The sequence below is a fragment of the Balaenoptera borealis genome, assembly GCF_965194805.1.
Source record: "Balaenoptera borealis genome assembly, chromosome: 13".
Taxonomy (NCBI): domain Eukaryota; kingdom Metazoa; phylum Chordata; class Mammalia; order Artiodactyla; family Balaenopteridae; genus Balaenoptera; species Balaenoptera borealis.
Window position 1 is genome coordinate 76,559,168 of NC_138870.1, and position 23,417 is coordinate 76,582,584.

Genomic DNA, 23,417 nt, shown 5'->3' on the forward strand with positions numbered 1-23,417 from the left:
TTGCAAAATGAGAGAAAGATTCAGTTGCAAATTGTGATTATTTCATGATGTGTCCACTAATGTTTTAGTGTCATATCATGATGATTTCATGATGTTGTATCATTATTTCCAATTCCAACTTGAGTGTTTATTATCTGACACTTAAATTCCAGGACATGCCATAGCATTAATGGCTTTTGCAATAACAACATGTACAAAATAGTCCATAGTGGAGAAGGCTTCATATTTGGAACATAGCTCTACATTTTTTTCCTGCCTAAAATTTATGATTTGTTCCTTCTCTTCTATTGTTTTTATGTGTGTTTGCACAAGTTACATTCATCAGGTTCAAAGACAGCTTGCCTCCTGACAGGATCACACCTAATTCATTTAAGGGAGAGAACTGTTGATGCTATTTTTAAATATTTAAAAAAAAAAATACCTTTAAGACCCTCAGGATAGAGTACCTCATTATATTTTCCAGTCATGAAAGCTATTTTACATTGGCATTATTATCTCATAATGCCTTTCTTTTAACTTCCACATAACCTGGAAAATTTTGTGCAGTGCTACACTTTCTACCTAGTATGAACATGTATTGCTATTAAAATGCTGCCTTTTTTTCTACATGGAGCTTATAGCTTTTTAAATTTTGAAAACACCCTTATTCATACAGGTAGCATGTTTTTAAAATTTAGGGGGCATGAGAAGGAAGTGTTACATCACTTGAGATGAGAGAGGGTACTTTAGCTTGTTTTGTATTTAATACTGTGATTGAGTTATTAAATAAAGAGATAAAAAAGAAAAAAGTTGGGGAATTCTAAAATCAGCAGTTGCAAGGAAATTTTAATGATTTGTCTCAAAAGTTAGCTAATGATTTGCATAGGTGGAATAGATGGTAATACAGAGAAATATGTGTTTGAGGGGTGGTGAAATATCTCCCAACTGAAATTGAGCTCTGTAATTCATCCTGATGTGGCAGTTTCTTACATTACTCAGTCCTTGAGCTTTAGGCACTGATGGTTTCTGATAAAACATACATGAATCAAGGAAGGGATACAGGTGAAGTAATTTTGAGTCGTTAATACCACTTTCTTTTATTTGTTTATCAGCTTAGCTAGTCTGCAGAGAAAGAACAAAGCAGATAGGCAGTTCTTCAGGAGAAAAGGAATTCACAGCATAGCTGAGTACTCAGTTCTTAAGCTCTTTCCATTGTGACATACTTAATAGATAATGTCTAAAAGCAAAACACTTTCCTGTGTGCCTGATGATAGTTGTGTGCAGATCCCTGCATCTCAACAGTGATTCATTCCATCCCTTCCTTGGAAAGGTGGCAGAATGTAGTATTTCTGATGCCGGCTCTGGAAATAGATGTTTAGGCTCAAACCCCAGGTCTACTACTTTCTAGCTGTGAGTTCTTGGATAAATCACTTAAACTCTTTACGTTGTAGATTCCTTATTGGTAAAATAGGCATAGTATTTGCACCTTCCTCATTCATTTATTGAGAGAATTAAATGAGTTAACCCATGTAACACACACAGCACAATTCAGTAAACCCTCAACCAATAGCTGCTATTATTATTCCATCATATTTCATGGAAGAATGCAAATTGGAATGTAGGTCAGACAGATAAATATTATGTTTGTGCCATATCGGTATAATACAGTGTCAGCTATAAAATGCAGTTGCTTTGTAAGTAGTAAATGTGATGCCAGAATTTAGCAGAAGTAAAGTCTAGTGTAAAATCACTTTCACTACCCTAAGCATCACTGGGATTTGTGTTGGGATTTCTGAATAAGTATTTTCACTCCTAAAATTCTCTTGTTTTTAACATGTTGGTGTTGGGTTTGATATGTTTATATTCATGACATGAAGTCTCTTGTTTAAAAAAAAAAAAAAAAAAAAAAAAAAGCAAAAGGAATATTTTCCCCCTTCTTTGCCTTCCCCTGACAAGTCTGTCTCTGAAGCTCAGGGGCAGATCTGCTATAGGGTTTGAAGAAAGAGCTGTGATTGTGTGTGTGTGTGTGTGTGTTTGCCCAGCTTGATGAAGTCTCTATAGGAAAAAGAGATAGGAGACCTTTAGCCTATATTGCTGCTAGTCTCTCAACCTTTATACTTTACATCCATAAGCGTTTACTCCAAAATTTTCCAAAATAATAACAACATTTTTTTAAAAAAGGAAGACTGTTCAAACACTGAATTATCTGTGAGAGTCAGCCAAGTTACACCAGCTGCATTGGCTTGGTTCCTACATCTGGGCTCCAAGGCGGGTAACAAAAAAATCTCCATGAACAGTATTTTAAGAATTTTGGCAATGCACAAGACAGGGGAATTAAAAATAATTCTTTGCTGAAAACAGAATTGGTGGAAAACAGTTCTGTTTGCTTGCCACAGTCCACCAAGCTATCTAATGGTCAGCTGTTAGCATACAAACAAGTATGCCCAGAGTGCTGTCTAAAGCCACATGTCCCTCTAGTAAAGGCCAGTGGGATCAGTGACTGAGTCCCGGGAATGAGAAGTGGCAGTGGCCTTAATAACAATACAAAGTGTAAAATGGATTCCCTGTATTACTATTTTTTAGCCAAAGGGGTGACGTTTCCTAACAGCCAGTATGACGTAGGTTGTGTATGGGCTTGCAGGCAAGCTTTAACTTGTTTTATCCCTGATTTTCTTGTCCCTTTCTTTAAGTCATTAAGTATGGCTGATTAGTTTCTCTCCTTGGTTCTCTATGGAGTTTCATTTCTTCTTATATTGCTACATTCATTTTGTATAAAAAGGCAAAGGAGGAACAGTTTAGCACAGCTGTATTGTATCTTATTTAGAAAAGACTCTTTAGAAGCAAACTAAAGTTTAAGACTTGAAATTAATGGATAAAATTTAATTATTGAAGAGAAGGAGGACTGTAAAACAGTCCTATAGACGCCTATTGAGGAAGGCCTCAATATAGTGATTTAGTTGTCTTTTTAATTAGAAAGGACAGATAAGCGTGATCATTCCTAAATAATTATTATTAAATACTCGTTTTAATATGGTGCTGTATTGCACTATTTCAAGAAGAAATTCAACAGGCCTCGACTTTGTCATCAAAAAGTTTATAATCTAAAGGATATCAAATAATAGAAAATACGCAAAGCAGAATGCCATATTAAGGCATTGTTCAGTGTATTCAAGACATTTAGAAAACATGAAAAATAAAAATTAGATGTTAGGGTGCAAGTTATCTAAGGGGATAACGATTTGAATTCCATGTAGATGGAGAAGGCCTACGGGAAAATGTGAGGAGGGAGAGGTCTTTCTGGTTCAGAAGAATACATGGGATAAATGGCCTGTAAAAAGGAGGTGAAACTACTTTCCAGTGGATAAAAGTGCTGGAACCTTATCTAGGATGGAACATTATCTAGGATGGGCTTGGGACTATCAGATAAAGATGTGATAGGTTCTAGAACTGTGGGCCTTCACTGAAGCCTCTGTCTAGTCAGCCCAACGGTGCAATGAAGAGGGAAGTAAAAGCTCAGAAGTAGCTTTTTTGTACAAGTTGTTTTATAAGTGTTATGCAGTTGGGTTATGTAACTGTGGCAAACAAGAAATCATAAATCTGGAAACCAGTCTTGGTTCCAGGTGACACAGCTTAAGTGAAACTTCATTATGATAATAATGAAGATGTGCACATGTTAACATTTCCCCCACTTGCTATTCCTCAGATTCAAGGAAAATGAAAAGCAAGAAACTCACATTTCTAGGCTTCTACAACATAGCGCAGTATCACATTCCTTACTATGTGAAAACTGTTTAGACTAGTGAACTTGAAATGTACCACCAGCAGAAAAAGGGGAGACAAAAAAACTGCAACTTCTACACCATCCTTTTGAGTTGACCAACAAATACCTCTTGTGCTACTTGTTTGCTGTAGTAGTGCCATGAGATCAAGGAACTGTTCATGAACAGCATCTCAGACCAGAGGAGTGCTTTCAATGCTATCTATAGGCATGAATAGCATCACAGACTAGAGAAATAGTTCATTCACTCATGTACTCATTCATTTTATTTATTTTCATCTTATTCATGCCAGTGTTTAGACCTAGACTGGTCTTTGAGGTCTGACCTATTTTAAAATATTACAGGCTCTTCTGTTCAGGTCTTGAATTTGTTTTCTCAGACAAAAGTAATAGGGGTCATTTAAACAACTCTTCTAATCCTATCTCTTTCATGAACATTTTTTAGGCCAATCAAAGTATCTTTTTCTGTTTTGCTATTTGAGCCTATTTCTTTCCTGGCCGAATAAACACACTGTTGTCTGTTCCATTATTCATTGCTGTGTAACAAACCAACCTAATCTTAATGGCATTAAACAATTATTATTATCACTCATGATCCCAGGGATTGACTAGACTCAGGCTGGTGATTCTCGCTCAGAATCTTCCGTACTGTTGTAGTTAGACAGTAGCTGGAGCTGGACTCATTTTGAAGGTTTCATCTCTTACATGTCTGGCACCTAGGCTGGGAGCAGTTGGGCATCTCTCTCTCTCTCTCTCTCTTTAGGTGCTCTCCATGTGGTCTCTCCATCATGGCAGTGTAAGGTAATCATGGCAAGTCAGTGCTCACAGGTGTGAGTCCTGAAAGAGAAAGAGGCAGACAGCAGCTGTATTACCTTCAATCTCCTAGTCTTGGAAGTCAAGCAGTAATACTTCCTCAGCAATATATTTGTTAGAAGCAAATAACTAAGGTCAATTCATATTCAAAGGGAGGGGAATTAGACTTGTCTTTTGAGAGAGGCGTGTCAAAGAATTTGTGATCATTTGTTAAAACCTCCACAGTCTTCATTAATCTGGTCTCCTGCCTGTTCTTCATAGAGATGCTAATTCTTTCTCTAACTCACTACTGCAACCACCATATTTCTTCTTTTCCACTACAAATATTTTATTAAGCATCTAATCACAGTTGTAAATGTTCTAGGAAAGTGAAAAGCACAGTTCAAGGATAAATGCATAGATGCTTTTTCTGCCTTTTAGAGGTACACCATCAGACAACAGAAAATAAAGCACTGATCAAAGCCAATATTCAACACTCAATATGTATTTATTGAAGATTTGGTACATGTTTGACACTGTCCTAAGTTCTAGGAATACAGAGATGAATAAGATTCATGTTCTACATTCCATGCACTCATGATCTAATCTGTATGATGGCCATAATGAAGCACTTTGATTAAGAGACATGCACCATTCCACTGAGAACACTTTCCTCAAGATCTCTAGCAACTTCCATCTTGTCAAATCCAATGATACCCAAAGGCCAAATCTGCACTCCTCTTCTTAGTCTCTCTCTCAGCAACCAGAATTTGACACAGTGAACCTTCTTGATATACTTTGTTCGACTGATTTTTTTGGACACCACTTTCTTGGTTACCTTCTTCACAGTCTTCTCTTTCTTATTCTCCTTTGCTGCCTCCTTTTTCTCATAATGTTGGAATGTCCCAGGGCATAGCTCTGAATCCTCCTCCTTTCCTTCTCGGCATTCTCTGCTTGCCATCTCATGGCTTTTAATGTTATCTATAGACAAGTGACCCTAAAAGTTATCTTTCTAACCCTGGCCATCCCATAAGCCCCTTAATATTATCTCTCCAACTGCCTGTTACATCCAGCTGCCCACTGGCAAACACAACAATCCAGGTGTAACAGGCCCCAAACAGAACTTTTGATTTCCTCAAATGCTCAAAGCTACTCCTTTCTGGTATTCTCCATCTGAATTAATGAGACTGCCATCTACTCCTCCTGAATGATACCTAGAGGTCATTCTTGATGACTGTTAGTCACCGTAAAAATTCAAGCCCTGCTGGTACTACAGTCAAAATATATCATGATCAGCACACTATTTTCTTACTATTTCTATTGCTACAACCACCGTCTACATACTATGTGCAGCACCTGGAACGTAGTAGGTGTGCAATAAGACTGGGTGAGTAAATGAATATGTGCATGAAGTACAAGAGTAACATAGGATAGTATTTGTTCCTGTTATATATGGACATGTATTGTGAAGTAGAGAAGGCTATAGGATAACAATTCCAAGTAGAGAAGGATTAGGGAAGGCATCTAGCCTCTATTGGTCAGTACCTGAGACCTGGTGAAGGATATTGGGCTGTCTGAATCCCAAAAGGAATCTCTTTAAATACAAACCCTCAGTTGAGAAAAGTAGTAAAGAGACATTCTACTATGAAATAGGTCTTTTCAAAAAGTTACAGAAAAATCAGGAAGGTTGATGTTAACAATTAAAGTCATCTTTTCCCCTTTGTCTGACAAATTCAAAATTACTTGAAGATTTAAACTCTCACCGCATCCCTCCTCATTGCAAATTTTCATTCTTTCTCTTAAGGTAAAGGTTAGTATTCCTTTCTTCTTGGGTATTTTGGAGGAGCATTATTTTATTCTCACTTTCCAAAGAAAATGCTTTCTTTTCCAAAAAGTAAATATGGTTTTTAGCTTTAAAATATCTTTTTAGAAAAGTTCCCTGGAAGCTTAGTACAATGATACCCAAAAAAAGTGAATATGTGTCTTGTCACTTCCATAGGAAATAATAAAACTCCCCCATTTGTTAGAAGCATATGACTTGGTGTCCAATATCCAAAATTCTTTTGAAGGAAATTGTGTATCCAGGTTATTTTTATTTCTTACGTAGTGCTACAATCAGTTTTCAAGCTGCACTGTTAAGAACTTGTTTTCTTTCTCCTATTTTTACTTTTTTTCTTTTCTTATTTTGGTATGAGGCATTTTAGCTGCAAGTGCTTTCAAGAGCACTTTACAAAGATGTATTAAAATTAGCTGGAGACCAAGATTTGACTTAGTTAAAAAGGTTCTTTCAATTTGCCTCCCCCAAGTGACCTACTCAAATTGCTTTAAAAAAAAAAAAAAAAGCTCTGGGCATGCCTGGCAACTATCTGATTGGAAACAGCTATTCTTTGGGAGTGTGTGTCGGGAAGATTAGTCCTAGGGCAGGTTGATCAACCTTTTCTGTGCCAAATAGCTCCTTTGCTTCTTACCTGAGTAATCCAAATGAGTGAGGGTTAAACAAGGTGAAGAGAGGTTTAGAGACAGCAGAAAGAAACAGGGCAACTTTGAAATCTAAGAAATGTGGCATTTTATCCTTCTTCCCTTCATAGATGACATTACAAAAGTAAAAATAGCAGTGGCAACAAAAACTAACATTTATTGTTTCCTATCTACCAGCCACTGAAAAACACTCTGTGAAGCAGTTACTACTCTACACACACTCTGCAACTAAGGAACCTAAGGTTCAGATTGGGAATGTAATTTAAAATTAACAACCAGTAAACAGTGCAGCTGAAGTTTTAACTCATTTGTTTTATTCCCAAGCCTACAGACACAGATAGGGCCACTTTGTTTTCCTCCCCTTCTCCCCCCTCCTAATACCTTTTTATCTTGGCTGAGCCAACCCCCAGCACCCTCATGGTTTTTCTTTTGAAAGTCTCTAGGGGCATAGGGCAGAGTGATTTTGCTGTCTAATGGGCTTAGGTAAGCCATCTAAATACAGAATGTGCTAAGGACAGGCCTGGCTACCCAATTATAGTCTCCTTTTAGCTTTGGCTAGAGAGAAATCCCCAGAGCAAGTGTTAAACTTGGTCACCCACGCTACTTCCTTTCTTGGCTGAGAGTCAGAGTGAATTCTGGATCCGGCATAAAGTCTTATTCAGGAAATAATAACTGCCACAACCCAAGCACTCAGTGTCTCAGCTTTGGAACTGAATTCATGACCATTGCCCACTTTTATTGGCTTTGATAGGGTGTGGGCCTGGCTTCAAAATAAACATACCAGTTTATTTGCTGTGTTGGTAGTTTATAGCATGCTGCCTTTTTAAATTATAATAGCAACTCTATAAACTAGTAGCTCTTACATGGAAATATTTTCCAAATTAACTCCCTCCCCCAAATATTTAACAAATCTATATTAAAGAAATATATTGTTCATGGAATAATGGTTCTGCTGTCAGCCATATCTACATGATATTTTTTTAAAAAGAGCTATATTCTCTTCTAGAAAACTTTAAAAAGTTGTTCATTTGGAAACAGTTTGGTTCAAGTAACTGTACTTATCTTCCCCCAGTCTATTTTGCTGTTGCTGTCACTTCTGGCATTTTGTTAAGAGATGTGAAGTTAATTTCTTGAAAACAAATTTTGACTCTTGATGCTTCTTAAAGTAAAATAGTTTGTAATATATTGAATAGTTGCAAAAAGAAAGATGGAAGATGGCACAATATGAATACATTTAATTTGAAAAGCAACAAATAGAAACAGAATTTCAAAATCAAAAGACTCAGTGCCCCAGTTATTTTTTTTAATATTTATTTATTTATTCATATATGGCTGTGTTGGGTCTTCGCTTCTGTGCGAGGGCTTTCTCTAGTTGCGGCAAGCGGGGGCCACTCTTCATTGCGGTGCGCGGGCCTCTCACTATCGCCGCCTCTCTTGTTGCAGAGAACAGGCTCCAGACGCGCAGGCTCAGTAATTGTGGCTCAGGGGCCCAGTTGCTCCGTGGCATGTGGGATCTTCCCAGACCAGGGCTCGAACCCGTGTCCCCTGCATTAGCAGGCAGATTCTCAACCACTGCACCACCAGGGAAGCCCCCAGTGTCCCCGTTATTTGAAGATAAACTATCTTGAGAAGTGTATCATTCAAAGGTAGTTTACATGTTAACTGTAAGTAAGCATCATTGGATGCTCCTGTACACATAATTATGTCTTGAAGGATAGGAGGAATTAATACCCAGCACTAGCTCTACTTGTCTGTGAAACTTCCATGAAATAAATTTTATTCCTTCCCTCCTGGCCTCAGCAATCCCTTTCATTTCTAAAATCATAATTCTCCTGTTGATTTATATGACTCATTCCTTTTTCATTCCCTGACCCTTAAGAATAAATCAAATCTCTGTTATGACTTTTACTTCATAATGATCTTACATTTTGCAATTATATATTTACCTACAATTATTTAATTTGATGGTTTGATTAATAATGATCTCCTGTACTGTGAGCTCCATGTGGTCAGTAATCAGGTAATTTTATTCACTAACCTATCTGCATCTTTAAGGACTATGTTGACAAAGTAGGTGCTCAGTAAACATGGGTTGAATAAATTAATCAGTGAGAGAAAGAATGTAACTATGATCTCTTTATTTTTCAGTATCTCCCACTAGACTGTGAATACAGTGTATTTCAAAATTAATCCAACAAATATTTAGTTACCACCTACTATGTCTCAGACACTGTTTTGGGCATTAAGCATAAAGCAATGAATACAACTGTATGCAACCACTGTCCTCATGTAGCTCATAGGTGTGGGGTTGGGGTTGAGACACAGGTATTAAGGGATCCTCTACATAAATACTATATAGTCAGTGATTGAAGCTATAAAAGCAGTATAAGGTATGCGAGAGAATAGTAGGGGTCTACTTTAGACTGTAGGGTCAGGGTGCCTTTTCTTTGGCACATTTCATACAAGTTGGTATTTTTGTCATATTTTTATGCATAGTCTTTGAATCTTGTTTATCTAACCTATATGAACACAAGGGATAGCATTGTATACCTCTTTGCCTTTTCCAGAGCTCTAAATTCAGTGCTGAGTATAGGAAGATCACTCATTATATCCTTAGTTGGAAATATATTCTGTTCAAATTCTTAAAAACTTAAGGCTTAAGTAAGAGGCTGGAGAAATTTCTGCTTGCAGGCTTTGCTAATAACTGGGCTTGGTCAATAATCTGACTCACAAAAGGTCATTTTAAAACCGAATCTCTTGGGACCTAAGGATAGCTCCACTGGATTTATTTCAAGTCAGCACATTACACGTTGTCTAAATGAACTGTGTTATTTCCTGTTATTGATGTCCATAAACTCTTAAAAGCAGTAACTTTTCCTCTAAGTTAATTTAAATTGACTATTGGAAATAGAATCTGTTAGAGTTTTCTTTAAGAGAAACATATTTCCAGGTAGGACTGATATAAGGAATTGAAAATAATTATTTATTCTGTTTTCTTTGATTCTCTCCTGTGTCATTTGTCCAGCTGAAATTCACTTCTAGACCAATACTGGCTAAGACCAATACTAGTTTGAGAGAGATGAGGGCAGAACAGTGAGTTGATTGGAAGGTGAGAGAGTCTGAGTAGGGAGATCAGGGGCAGGTTTTCCTGTACAGAAATTGAACTAAAGCTTTTTCTTGCCTCTCGGGAAAAAAAAAAAAAAAAAATTTCACCACCCTTTCAGTCATATCCTAGATTCTGTTGCCATTGTGCAAATATCTTTTAAGTAGTTAGAGAGAATAAAATATCTAATAGCTCTTTATTTCCCCTTTTTAGTTTGAGTGCCTGGAAATCAAGAAGTGTGCATCTCATTAGCTGGTCAAGAAAGACGGACACATAAATTTTGCACATTCTCCTTGAAATGAAATTTATTAGACATTTTTCCCTTTAGAAGGTTTCAGTTGGATAGCAATCTGTAATACTATTGCTTACAGATATAATAATGTAGGGGCTGCAAAATCCTTTATTCATTGTTAACACATAAATTGTTATTAATGTATTATCTATTAACCGTACTTTCTCCACTAGAAGGTTTAGAGTAAAAGTATTTCTCTGGGTAATTTGAATGATGTAAGATGGGATAAAATTTCCATCCCCAAGGTTGGGAATACATGTCAACAATTCCAGATAGGCTTCCAAATCCAGATGACCTAGTTAATTTTATTTCAGGGCAGTGAACAGATGGTGAGTGTTCTCTGTCTATCTGGCATTAATGTACACTCTGTCACCATCAGACTTAACGGTGGCAGATGGCAGTTGCATTAGCAAACATTCAGTCCTTTCCCCTCAGTTCTCCCCTTTGGACTGAGGAAGACCTGGCCGTGGCTTACAGCTGAGTCACACTGTGGCCACCTCTCCAGTAAAGCCTGAGGGGATAATGTCAAACCACCGGAAGCCCTCAGTAATGCGGGTTTTCCGGTTCATCCATGGCAACAGGCACAGCTGGGACCTCTTCAAAGGCCTGTGGTAGATATTATGGTCTCAGTGTGAAATCCGTCGGGGTTCAGTGCCACTTCAGGGCCAAATTGAGTATTTCTATGGGATGGATGGGTTTTTCTCACCCTCTTGTGAAAAAGTACCTGGGTACAAGAAAGGGTAGCCTTTCTTGACCTCTGGTGAACTTTTCTGGGTAGAAAAGCAACCAGCCTTATTTAGCAGAGTTTTATCCAGCAACATGATATTTAACTACCTTGGTTGATCTTTAGAGCATCAAGACATCACTGTAAAAAAAAAAAAATTTTTTTTTTAAGTAAATTCTCCCTCTTTGGGAATCTAGGTGGAAACATGTTACACATGCATTTGTGTATTTTGGATTTCTACAGAGGACTTAGTGACATCCTAATTGCTGCACACCTAGGAAAAGACCAGTGCTTAATTTATGAACCAGCTCTCTAAAATTATCCTATCAGAGTCAGTTGAGATTGTGAAGATGCTGTCCTGGGAAATGTAGGAAGTTTCAGAAAACCTAAAAGATAACCTTGTGTTTTATAGAATTTACAGGATCGAGGGAATAATGCAAGTGAAAGAATATGGGTTAGAGATTTATTAAATCATTTGTCCCTGTTTTATAGGCACATATTTTTCAACATTCAAGATGTTAAATTTCTAATGTTTTTAACATTCCATTTCAATTTTTATTTTAAAAAGACATGATTTTTTAGAGCAGTTTGAGATTCACAGCAAAACTGAGAGGAAAATATAGAGATTTCCCATATACCCCCTGCTCCCAAGCATGCAAAGCTTTTCCCATTATCAACATCTCCCACCAGAGTGGTACATTTGTTACAATTGATGAACATACATTGACACATCATAATCACCCAAAGTCCGTTGTTTACATAGGTGTTGTACATTCTGTGCGTTTGGACAAATGTGTAATGACATGTATCCATCGTTATATAATCATACAGAGTACTTTCACTGTCTAAAAATCTTCTGTGCTCTGCCTGTTCATCCCTCCCTCACTCCTAACCCCTGGCAACCACTAATATTTTTATGGTCTCCATAGTTTTGCCTTTTCCAGGATGTCACATAGTTGGCATCATATAATATGTAGCCTTTTTAGATTAGCTTCTTTCACCCTTTCAATTTTGATAACTCTTATCCTAAATTGATCATCAAAGTTCAAATCAAGAAAAATGTGATTGATAATATAAATTGCACATGTTCCATAATGCAAATTTGCTGTCATCAGAGCTGTGAACCATGCCTGAAAAGATGTTTTTGTAATTTGTCTCGGAGTTAGGAATTGGAGATAATAAGCAATGTTGGTGGCTTATTATTTATTGCCACCTGAAATATGTATTTGGGAAAAATTCCTTTGACATTATCCAGGGTGATTATTCACTAGCTGATATAAAATGCATAATAGTAAGCCAAAAATCTCTTTTGGGCTCAGCCCTTGCATTGCTGATGAGTGATATACAACCACTTTGGCAGTTCAAATAGTAGTGGCCTCATTGGTTACACTGCTCAGGGTGCATTATAATCTGCATATTAGCTTTGAGGAACTAACAAATAGTTGCCTTAAATGGGCTGGGAATATATCAATATAATTTAGAACATAGTGATGTCAATCTTTGAGCTAAAAAAGAAAATGGGGTACATTAGGTATATACTTTAGCACAAGCACTCTTTTAAGGTTTAGGCTCATAAATATATTGATTAGGGCATCATACATTTAAAGGAACAATAGGATACAGTCATCTCATCTGGTTGATTATTTCTAAAGATTCTTAAAAATCTTTTTTCTTTTTCCCCACACACATTTTATTTATTTATTTTTAAAAAATCTTTATTGGAGTATAATTGCTTTACGTTGTTGTTAGTTTCTTCTGTATAACAAAGTGAATCGGCTATACATATACATATATCCCCATATCTCATCCCTCTTGAATATCCCTCCCACCCTCCCTATCCCACCCCTCTAGGTAGTCACAAAGCCTGAGGTTATCTCCCTGTGCTATGCAGCTGCTTCCCACTAGCTATCTATTTTACATTTGGTAGTGTATATATGTCCATGCCACTCTCGCACTTCATCCCTGCTTACCCTTCCCCCTCCCCTTGTCCTCAAGTCCGTTCTCTAGGTCTGTGTGTTTATTGCTGTCCTGCCCTTAGGCTCATCAGAACCTTTTTTGTTTTTTTTTTTTAAGATTCCATATATATGTTAGTATGCAGTATTTGTTTTTCTCTTTCTGACTTAACTTCACTCTGTATGACAGACTCTAGGTCCATCCACCTCACTACAAATAACTGTATTTCGTTTCTTTTTATGGCTGAGTAATATGCCATTGTATATATGTGCCACATCTTCTTTATCCATTCATCTGTCGATGGACACTTAGGTTGCTTCCATGTCCTGAGTGTTGTAAATAATGCTGCAATGAACATTTTGGTACATGACTCTTTTTGAATTACGGTTTTCTCAGGGTATATGCCCAGTAGTGGGATTGCTGGGTCATATGGTAGTCCTATTTTTAGTATTTAAGGAACCTTCATACTGTTGGTGCCATACACCTCCATAGTGTCTGTATCAATTTACATTCCCACCAACAGTGCAAGAGGGTTCCCTTTTGTCCACACCCTCTCCAGCATTTATTGTTTGTAGATTTTTTGATGATGGCCATTCTGACGTCATTGTAGTTTTGATTTGCATTTCTCTAATGATTAGTGATGTTGATCATCCTTTCATGTGTTTGTTGGCAATCTGTATATCTTCTTTGGAGACATGTCTATTTAGGTCTGCTGCCCGTTTTAGGATTAGGTTGTTTGTTTTTTTGATATTGAGCTGCATGAGCTGTTTGTATATTTTGGAGATTAATCCTTTGTCAGTTGCTTCATTTGCAAATATTTTCTCCCATTCTGAGGGTTGTCTTTTCATCTTATTTATGGTTTCCTTTGCTGTGCAAAAGCTTTTAAGTTTCATTATGTCCCATTTGTTTATTTTTGTTTTCATTTCCATTTCTCTAGGAGGTGGGTCAAAAAGGATCTTGCTGTGATTTATGTCATAGAGTGTTCTGCCTATGTTTTCCGCTCAGAGTTTTATAGTGTCTGGCCTTCCATTTAGGTCTTTAATCCATTTTGAGTTTATTTTTGTGTATGGTGTTAGGGAGTGTTCTAATTTCATTCTTTTACATGTAGCTGTCCAGTTTTCCTAGCACCACTTATTGAAGAGGCTGTCTTTTCTCCATTGTATATTCTTGCCTCCTTTATCAAAGATAAGGTGACCATAAGTGCATGGGTTTATCTCTGGGCTTTCTATCCTGTTCCAATGATCTATATTTCTGTGTTTGTGCCAGTACCATACTGTCTTGATTACTGTAGCTTTTTAGTATAGTCTAAAGTCAGGGAGCCTGATTCCTCCAGCTCTGTTTTTCTTTCTCAAGATTGCTTTGGTATTCGGGCTCTTTTGTGTTTCCATACAAATTGTGAAATTTTTTGTTCTAGTTCTGTGAAAAATGCCAGTGGTAGTTTGATAGGGATTGCATTGAATCTGTAGATTGCTTTGGGTAGTAGAGCCATTTTCCCAATGTTAATTCTTCCAATCCAAGAACATGGTATAGCTCTCCATCTGTTTGTATCATCTTTAATTTCTTTCATCAGTGTCTTATAGTTTTCTGCATACAGGTCTTCTGTCTCCTTAAGTAGGTTTATTCCTAGGTGTTTTATTATTTTTGTTGCAATGCTAAATGGGAGTATTTCCTTAATTTCTCTTTCAGATTTTTCATCATTAATGTATAGGAGTGCAAGAGATTTCTGTACATTAATTTTGTATCCTGCTACTTTACCAAATTCATTGCTTAGCTCTAGTAGTTTTCTGGTAGAATCTTTAGGACTCTCTATATGTAATATCATGTCATCTGCCAACAGTGACAGCTTAACTTCTTTTCCAATTTGGATTCTTTTTATTTCTTTTTCTTCTGTGACTTCTGTGGCTAAAACGCCCAAAACTATGTTGAATAATAGTGGGGAGAGTGGGCAACCTTGTCTTGTTCCTGATCTTAGTGGAAATGGTTTCAGTTTTTCACCATTGAGAATGATGGAGCTGTGGGTTTGTCATATATGGCCTTTATTATGTTGAGGAAAGTTCCCTCTGTGCCTACTTTCAGGAGAGTTTTTATCATAAATGGGTGTTGAATTTTTTTGAAAGGTTTTTCTGCATCTGTTGAGATTATCATATGGTTTTTATCCCTCAGTTTGTTAATATGGTGTATCACGTTGATTGATTTGCGTATATTGAAGAATCCTTGCATTCCTGGGATAAACCCTACTTGATCATGGTATATGATCCTTTTAATGTGCTGTTGGATTCTGTTTGCTAGTATTTTGTTGAGGATTTTTGCATCTATGTTCATCAGTGATATTGGCGTGTAGCTTTCTTTTTTTGTGACGTCTTTGTCTGGTTTTGGTATCTGGGTGATGGTGGCCTCATAGAATGAGTTTGGGAGTGTTCCTCCCTCTCCTATATTTTGGAAGAATTTGAGTAGGATAGGTGTTAGTTCTTCTCTAAATGTTTGATAGAATTCGCCTGTGAGGCCATCTAGTCCTGGGCTTTTGTTTGTTGGAAGATTTTTAATCACAGTTTCAATTTCAGTGCTTGTAATTGGTCTGTTTATATTTTCTCTCTTTTCCTGGTTCTGTCTCAGAAGGTTGTGCTTTTCTAAGAATTTGTCCGTTTCTTCCAGGTTGTCCATTTCATTGGCATATAGTTGCTTGTAGTAATCTCTCCTGATCCTTTGTATTTCTGCAGTGTCAGTTGTTAGCTCTCCTTTTTCATTTCTAATTCTGTTGATTTGAGTCTTCACCCTTTTTTCTTGATGAGTCTGGCTAATGGTTGATCAATTTTGTTTATCTTCTCAAAGAACCAACTTTTAGTTTCATTGATCTTTACTATTGTTTATTTCTTTTTCATTTATTTCTGATCTAATCTTTATGACTTTCCTTCTCCTAACTTTGGTTTTTTTTTTTTTGTTCTTCTCTAATTGCTTTAGGTTTAAGGTTAGGTTGTGTATTTGAGATGTTTCTTGTTTCTTGAGGTAGGATTGTATTGCTATAAACTTCCCTCTTAGAACTCCTTTTGCTGCATCCCATAGGTTTTGGGTCATCGTGTTTTCATTGTCATTTGTTGCTAGGTATTTTTTGACTTCTTCTTTGATTTCTTCAGTGATCTCTTGGTTATTTAGTAGCGTATTGTTTAGTCTCCGTGTGTTTGTATTTTTTACAGATTTTTTTCCTGTAATTGATATGTAGTCTCACAGTGTTGTGGTCGGAAAAGATACTTGATATGATTTCAATTTTCTTAAATTTACCGAGGCTTGATTTGTGACCCAGGTTATGATCTATCCTGGAGAATGTTCCATGAGCACTTGAGAGGAAAGTGTATTCTGGTTTTTTTGGATGAAATGTCCTATAAATATCAATTAAGTGCATCTTGTTTAATGTGTCATTTAAAGCTTGCGTTTCCTTATTTATTTTCATTTTGAATGATCTGTCCGTTGGTGAAAGCGGGGTGTTAAAGTCCCCTACTATGATTGTGTTGCTGTCAATTTCCCCTTTTACGGCTGTTAGTATTTGCCTTATGTATTGAGGTGCTCCTATGTTGGGTGCATAAATATTTACAATTGTTATAGCTTCTTCTTGGATTGATCCCTTGATCATTATGTTTTGTCCTTCTTTGTCTCTTGTAATAGTCTTTATTTTAAAGTCTATTTTGTCTGATATGAGACTTGCTACTCCAGCTTTCTTTTGAGTTCCATTTCCATGGAATATCTTTTTCCATCCCCTCACTTTTAGTCTGTGTGTGTCCCTATGTCTGAAGTGGGTCTCTTGTAGACAGCATGTATACGGGTGTTGTTTTGGTATCCATTCAGCCAGTCTGTGTCTTTTGGTTGAAGCATTTAATCCATTTACATTTAAGGTAATTATTGATATGTATGTTCCTATTACCATTTTCTTAATTGTTTTGTGTTTGTTATTGTAGGTCTTTTCCTTCTCTTGCGTTTCCTGCCTAGAGAAGTTCCTTTAGCATTTGTTGTAAAGCTGGTTTGGTGGTGCTGAAACCTCTTAGCTTTTGCTTGTCTGTAAAGCTTTTAATTTCTCTGTTGAATCTGAATGAGATCCGTGCTGGGTACAGTAATCTTGCTTGCAGGTTTTTCTGTTTCATCCCTTTAAATATGTCCTGCCACTCCCTTATGGCTTGCAGAGTTTCTGCTGAAAGATCAGCTGTTAACCTTATGGGGATTCCCTTGTATGTTATTTGTTGCTTTTCCCTTGCTGCTTTTAATATTTTTTCTTTGTATTTAATTTTTGATAGTTAGATTAATATGTGTCTTGGCATGTTTCTCTTTGGGTTTATCGTGTATGAGCCTCTCTGTGCTTCCTGGACTTGATTGACTATTTTCTTTCCCATATTAGGGAAGATTTCAACTATAATCTCTTCAAATATTTTCTCAGTCCCTCTCTTTTTCTCTTCTTCTTCTGGGACCCCTATAATTCGATTGTCGGTGTGTTTAATGTTGTCCCAGAGGTCTGAGACTGTCCTCGGTTCTTTTCATTCTCTTTTCTTTATTCTGCTCTGCAGTAGTTATTTCCACTATTTTATCTTCCAGGTCACTTATCCATTCTTCTGCCTCAGTTTTCTGCTATTGATTCCTTCTAGAGAATTTGTAATTTCATTTATTGTGGTCATCATTGTTTGTTTGCTCTTTAGTTCTTCTAGCTCCTTGTTAAACCTTTGTTTTATTTTCTCCATTCTATTTCCAAGATTTTGAATCATCTTTACTATCATTGCTCTGAATTCATTTTCAGGTAGACTGCCTATTTCCTCTTCATTTGTTTGGTCTGATGGGTTTTTACCTTGCTCCTTCGTCTGCTGCATATTTCTCTGTCTTCTCATTTTGTTTAACTTACTGTGTTTGGGGTCTCCTTTTCACAGACTGCATGTTCGTAGTTCCCATTGTTTTTGGTGTCTGCCCCCAGTGGGTAAGGTTGGTTCAGTGGGTTGTGTAGGCTTCCTGGTGGAGGGGACTGGTGCCTGTGTTCTTGTGGATGAGGCTGGATCTTGTCTTTCTGGTGGGCAAGACTGCGTCCGGTGGTGTGTTTTGGGGTGTCTGTGAACTTATTATGATTTTAGGCAGCCTCTCTGCTAATGGGTGGGGTTGTGTTCCTGTCTTTCTAGGTGTTTGGCATGGGGTGTCCAGCACTGGAGGTTGCTGGTCGTTGAGTGGAGGTGGGCCTTAGTTTTGAGATGGAGATCTCTGGGAGATCTCTCACTGATTGATATTATGTGGGTCCGTGCAGTCTCTGGTGGTCCAATGTCCTGACCTTGGCTCTCCCACCTTAGAGGCTCTGGACTGACAGCTGGCTGGAGCACCAAGACCCTGTCAGCTACACAGCCAGGTACTTGGGGAGTTTTTTGCCTTTTGGGAAGTCTGTGGTCTTCTGCCAGCGTTCAGTAGGTGTTCTATAGGAGCTGTTCCACATGTAGATGTATCTTTGATGTATTTGTGGGGAAGCAGGTAATCTCCACGTCTTACTTCTCTGCCATCTTGAAGGTCCTCCCTTAAATACCTTTTAAAATTTGACGAGGAAACTAGCAAGTGCACCTGGGTTGCTTTTACATGTTTTTGACTTGGTATTGTCCTATAACATTCCTTTAAGCAGGTATTTGATACGGGATCTCTGAAAAACCTGAATTTAAAGGAAAATGCAACTTTGAGGACTTCTTGGATATAAATATAGAACACACTGCAGTTCTAGTCATTTCTGAATAGGACTGTAAGTGTATTCTGATACCTTTAGAGCCACAAGTTCTTATTTTGCTTTATTTTATTTTATTTTGTTTCTGAATAATTCATACAATTTCCTCATTACTCTGCTTTGATTTGCTATAGAGACCTAAGTTTATTTATGTTAATCTCATGAGAATGGTGCCAAAAGTATTGTTTTTCTGTTGGCTTTGGAGGTGCTTTTGGAATTTATAAATACTTCATTAAGTAGAATCATTGAATTTTAGAGCAGGTATAGACTCTGAATTCATTCTGATGTGTTAAATCTCAGAGTTTGGGACTTAAGGTCACAAAGGTAGAATCGAGCTATCACTAGAACTTAGACCTTTAATAGTCATTGAATAAAACTGTTCTTGGTATTGATACAGCTAAACACTGAAGTGAGTTGTTCACAGGATTCTAGTGGATAAAAACTGACAGGTGGAGGCTAAGACTAAATTACCTACCTCAAATGGCTGCTTTTATAGAAAAATTACAAAATACTAAATATCAAGATAAAATACAGTGGCAAGAAACTTCTGCAAACAGAGTCTTGAAGTCTTTCCTGTCATCAAGAAACCTTATTATGAAATAGTTACTAATACTTTAAGCCACTCTTTCTTTTTATATCATATGTAAAAATATGTCTTATATCATTGAGTAATTTCTTCACCACATAAGAGAAAAAGATTCTTGTGTGGATCCTAGAAAGCATTTTAGAGATAGAACGAGGCAGGAGACCTAGCTCTCAAAAGACAAGATATGAAAGGTACATGTTTCAAACTTCATAACTTTCCCCACCTCCTAGCTAGGGCCTGTGGTGGGTGAGTAGATAAATAAATTAAAAATTGCTTATAAAGTACATCATCTAATATTCCAGGTATTTTGCTAAATGCTTTCTATTACATTATTTTATTTGATTCTTATAACAACACCCTGAGGTGGGGCTATTACGGGAGTCATCCCATGTTATAAATGGGATAACACAGGTACTATAGAGAAATTAAGAATTTTTCCTAAGACCATGTGGCTGATTTCTAAAGCAGAGATTTTAATCGAAGTCCATGTGAAACAAAAGGTGCTACTCATAACCATAGCTCTACAATGGTTAAATTGGTCAGGGAGAACAGAAAGGCATGCCATGTAAGGGCCTGATGAATTTCAGAAGGTGAAGATATTTGGGATAGAGCTGTGTTGAAGCCAGCTGGAACCAGCTCTCAAGAGCTGATGCTTAAATATTCAGGAGTTTTGCAGACTGGTTGTTAAATTATTGATAACATAAAATCAGCTGTGGTGAAAGTATTTACACCACAGAAATGAGCAAATTCTACAAATCAGGGCTTTGTTTTCACAAAATCAGTTTTCCAGCACAAAACTAGCTACTTGAATGTTGTAGTTAAAGCACAGTAAGCATGAAAGAGAAATAGTGGGAGAAGAAGCTAGAGACATACATTAAGGTCAGTTTATAAAGAGCTCGGGTAAATGTGAGCATTGCCATGTTTTTGAAATGCAAATCAGATTCTGTCACCTCTCAATCTATAACTCGTCAATGGCTCCCAACTGGAATAAAAATCTAAACTACCTATCTGGTAGACTGGTCTGTGCTTTCCTCTTCAACTTCATCTCTGCAGTTTTCTCCCTCTCTCATTCTCACTCTCACATCAGGCTACAGCCACCCTGGTCCACTTATTTTGGGTTCTTAATAAGCCAAGCATTTTCCAAATTTAGTCCTTTACATTAATTGTTCCCTTAGCGTACTTCTGAAGTTTTTGCATGGTTGTATCCTTCAGAAAGGATATCCTGTCACTTCCTAAAAAGGCTTTTCTTAACTTCGAAATCTAAAGTAGCTGCCCAGTCTCTCTCTGTCACATCAGCCTATTTTAACACTCTGCTTAGCACTTAATGGTGTGGTACAGGGTTAAATGCTGCTCCTCTGAAGCCAGACTGCTGAGACCCATTCTTAACTTCGCCATTACTAGCTGTGAGACTTCATACAGGTTGCTTATCTCCATGACTCAATTTCCTATTTGAAAAATGGGATGCAATTATTTCCTTTTCATGGAGTTTCTGTGGGAATTAATATGCCTAAAAGAACACAAACCACATAAGAGGAAGAACAGTGACTGGTCCATAAAGCATTCAAAATATTTTGGATATTATTGTCACTGATAACTGATACTTAATGATTTGTTTTCCAGTTTTCTCAACTAGAATATAAGTTCAGTGGGAGGAGGCACCTCATCTTTTCTGTTTGCTTTTGATTCTTTCCGTCCCTGATTCCTAGAACAGCATCTGGGACATGGTAGGCAATGGGGCAGGGGGAGGAGGTGTGACCAGGAGCTGATCATTCAGGGTTTCTTGGTTGCCTTCCTGACTTCTCTCGGCATTCTGTGTCATTGCTATATCTGAACTGAGAACAATGGAAACAAGCATAGATGTGTGAAACAGCTCTTTTCAGGGGATGAAATGAAAGTAAGAGGCTCTGCCCTCTCTCCATAAACAACATACTTCAAATCCAGCCCGTGGTTGGCTATTCAGGAATGTGGGCCCACATGTTGTCGGATCTTTCATTTATCAAGAGAAGCCAGAAATGTGGATATTATTTTTTTGGTGTGAAATCTCCCAAGTTTTAAATGTTTACAACAAATTCAAAATTTTATACATGACCTTTGGCCAAACAAATCATGTCTGCAGGCTGGACTTGGCCATGGGCCACCTGTTTACAACCTGTGATCTTGAACTTGATCTCTTGGTTTTTGATGTAAGGTCAGTATCCTCTGCTCACTGTCTGACACCTTGCATGCAAACTACCTGATGACTGCATTCTGCAGTTACATTTTCCTGAGTCTCCGTACCTGGGATCTTCCACTCACTAAACAAACCCTCCCCAAGGTGGTACCCTTGGTCTGAATCTTGTTCCTTGGGTTTACCAGATTATTCACTAGAGAGTTACATGGTTCATACCAAAGTAGGTACAATATGCCATGGATGTGAGGATGAGGAAGGTGGGCAGTCTGGGTCTTTTGTTTAAAGGTTTATTACTGAAGAAAGATGTCACCTGAGAAAAGAAACTTTCATTTCTTATTTCTCCCCTCCCTTGTTTTTCCTTCCCTCTGCCCTATAGTGACATTAGTCTGATCACTATTCTAAATCAAAAAGTTTGCTCTGGGTGACTTTTAGAGAGTTACTGTTACAGCAATTCCTTCTCAATGTGCCTTGTTTCTTCTATTTGGCTGAGGGAAGGGAGTAATCTAGAACAGTGATTTCTAACATATTTTTATTATATGTGCCCCTACCAATTAAACAAAATTAAATACCTATTATGGTCTAAATGTTTGTGTCTCCCTAACATTCATTTGTTGAAATCCTAACCCCCAATGTCTTGGTAATAGGAAGTGGAGTTTTGGGGAGGTAATTAGGACATTAGGGCAGAACCTCTGGAGTGGGATTAGTGTTCTTATAAAAGAGATCTATTCCACCACATGTGAGCTTTTAACCAAAAAATGGCCAACTAAGAAGCTGATGTTAGGGAACCCTTGACCGAAACCGCCTGCCTTGGCCAGGCATGATAACAACCACTTGCCTGAGTTGTCTCACAACAGGAGGTCCCGATAAGAAACATAGTGCTGCTGCCGAAAACTAACCGGGAGATTTAGGAGAGGCCAAAAAGACGGAGGAGACGCCAGCCCATCATATGTCTTGCCAACCTCCCAGAATCCTTCGCGCTGGATTCCATCTTGGCTGAGAGATGCACACACCACCAGGAAGGACCCTGAGTCAGACCAAATATGGGCCAACCAGGTGATTGGTCAGAGACAACCCAGAAACTAACCCCATTACTATAAAACCTGAGATTGTGAGCCCCATGGCATAGCAGTTCTCCTGGGTTCCCTTACCTGCTGCTCTCCACCTGGGTGCCCCTTCCCGATAAAGGCTTTTGCTTCATCAGCATGTATGTCTCCCTGGACAGTTCATTTCTGAGTGTTAGGCAAGAGCCCATTCTCGGGCCCTGGAAAGGGTCACCTTCCTGCAACACCTTGATCTTGGACTTCCCAGGCTCCATAACTGTGAGAAATAAATGTTTGGTGTTTATAGGCCACCCATAGGCTATATTTTGTTATAGCAGCCCTAACAGGCATATAGCTCCATATATGTATATTTATTTATTATTTTATATTCAATCAATTTTATATTCAATCCCATGTTCTAGTGTATTATGTACATTTTAAAATGCACATAAAATATCAATTTAAAATACTGAGATTAAAAATAATGAGATAAATTCCATTATTTTTTTATACTCCATGGGGGGATTACCAAGCATACTTCATGGGTGGACACATCCCTGGTCTAAAGACACATCCACCTTTAAAGAGGAAGCTTTACCAGACTGGGTGAGTGAGTAGCTGTCCTAATCTGCTTTTGTCAGTTTTGCTTTGGAATGCTGTTCAGGTTGGAAGTGCCCTGGCAAGGACATAGCCTGGGGCTCCTACCGGCAGCAGAACTGCTGGATCTAAACAGGCTCCTTGGCTCAAACAGCTGCTTGTTGAGGCTGTGCCCCCCAAAACCAGGAGCTTATGTCTGT

General features: G+C 37.8%; 1 long non-coding RNA gene across 2 annotated transcripts in view; it reads left to right on the top strand.

The window, feature by feature from the left end:
- LOC309609247 overlaps nt 1-23,417 on the top strand; it is a 376,228-nt gene that overhangs the window by 60,540 nt on the left and 292,271 nt on the right. The gene's annotated exons all lie outside the window — the stretch shown is intronic.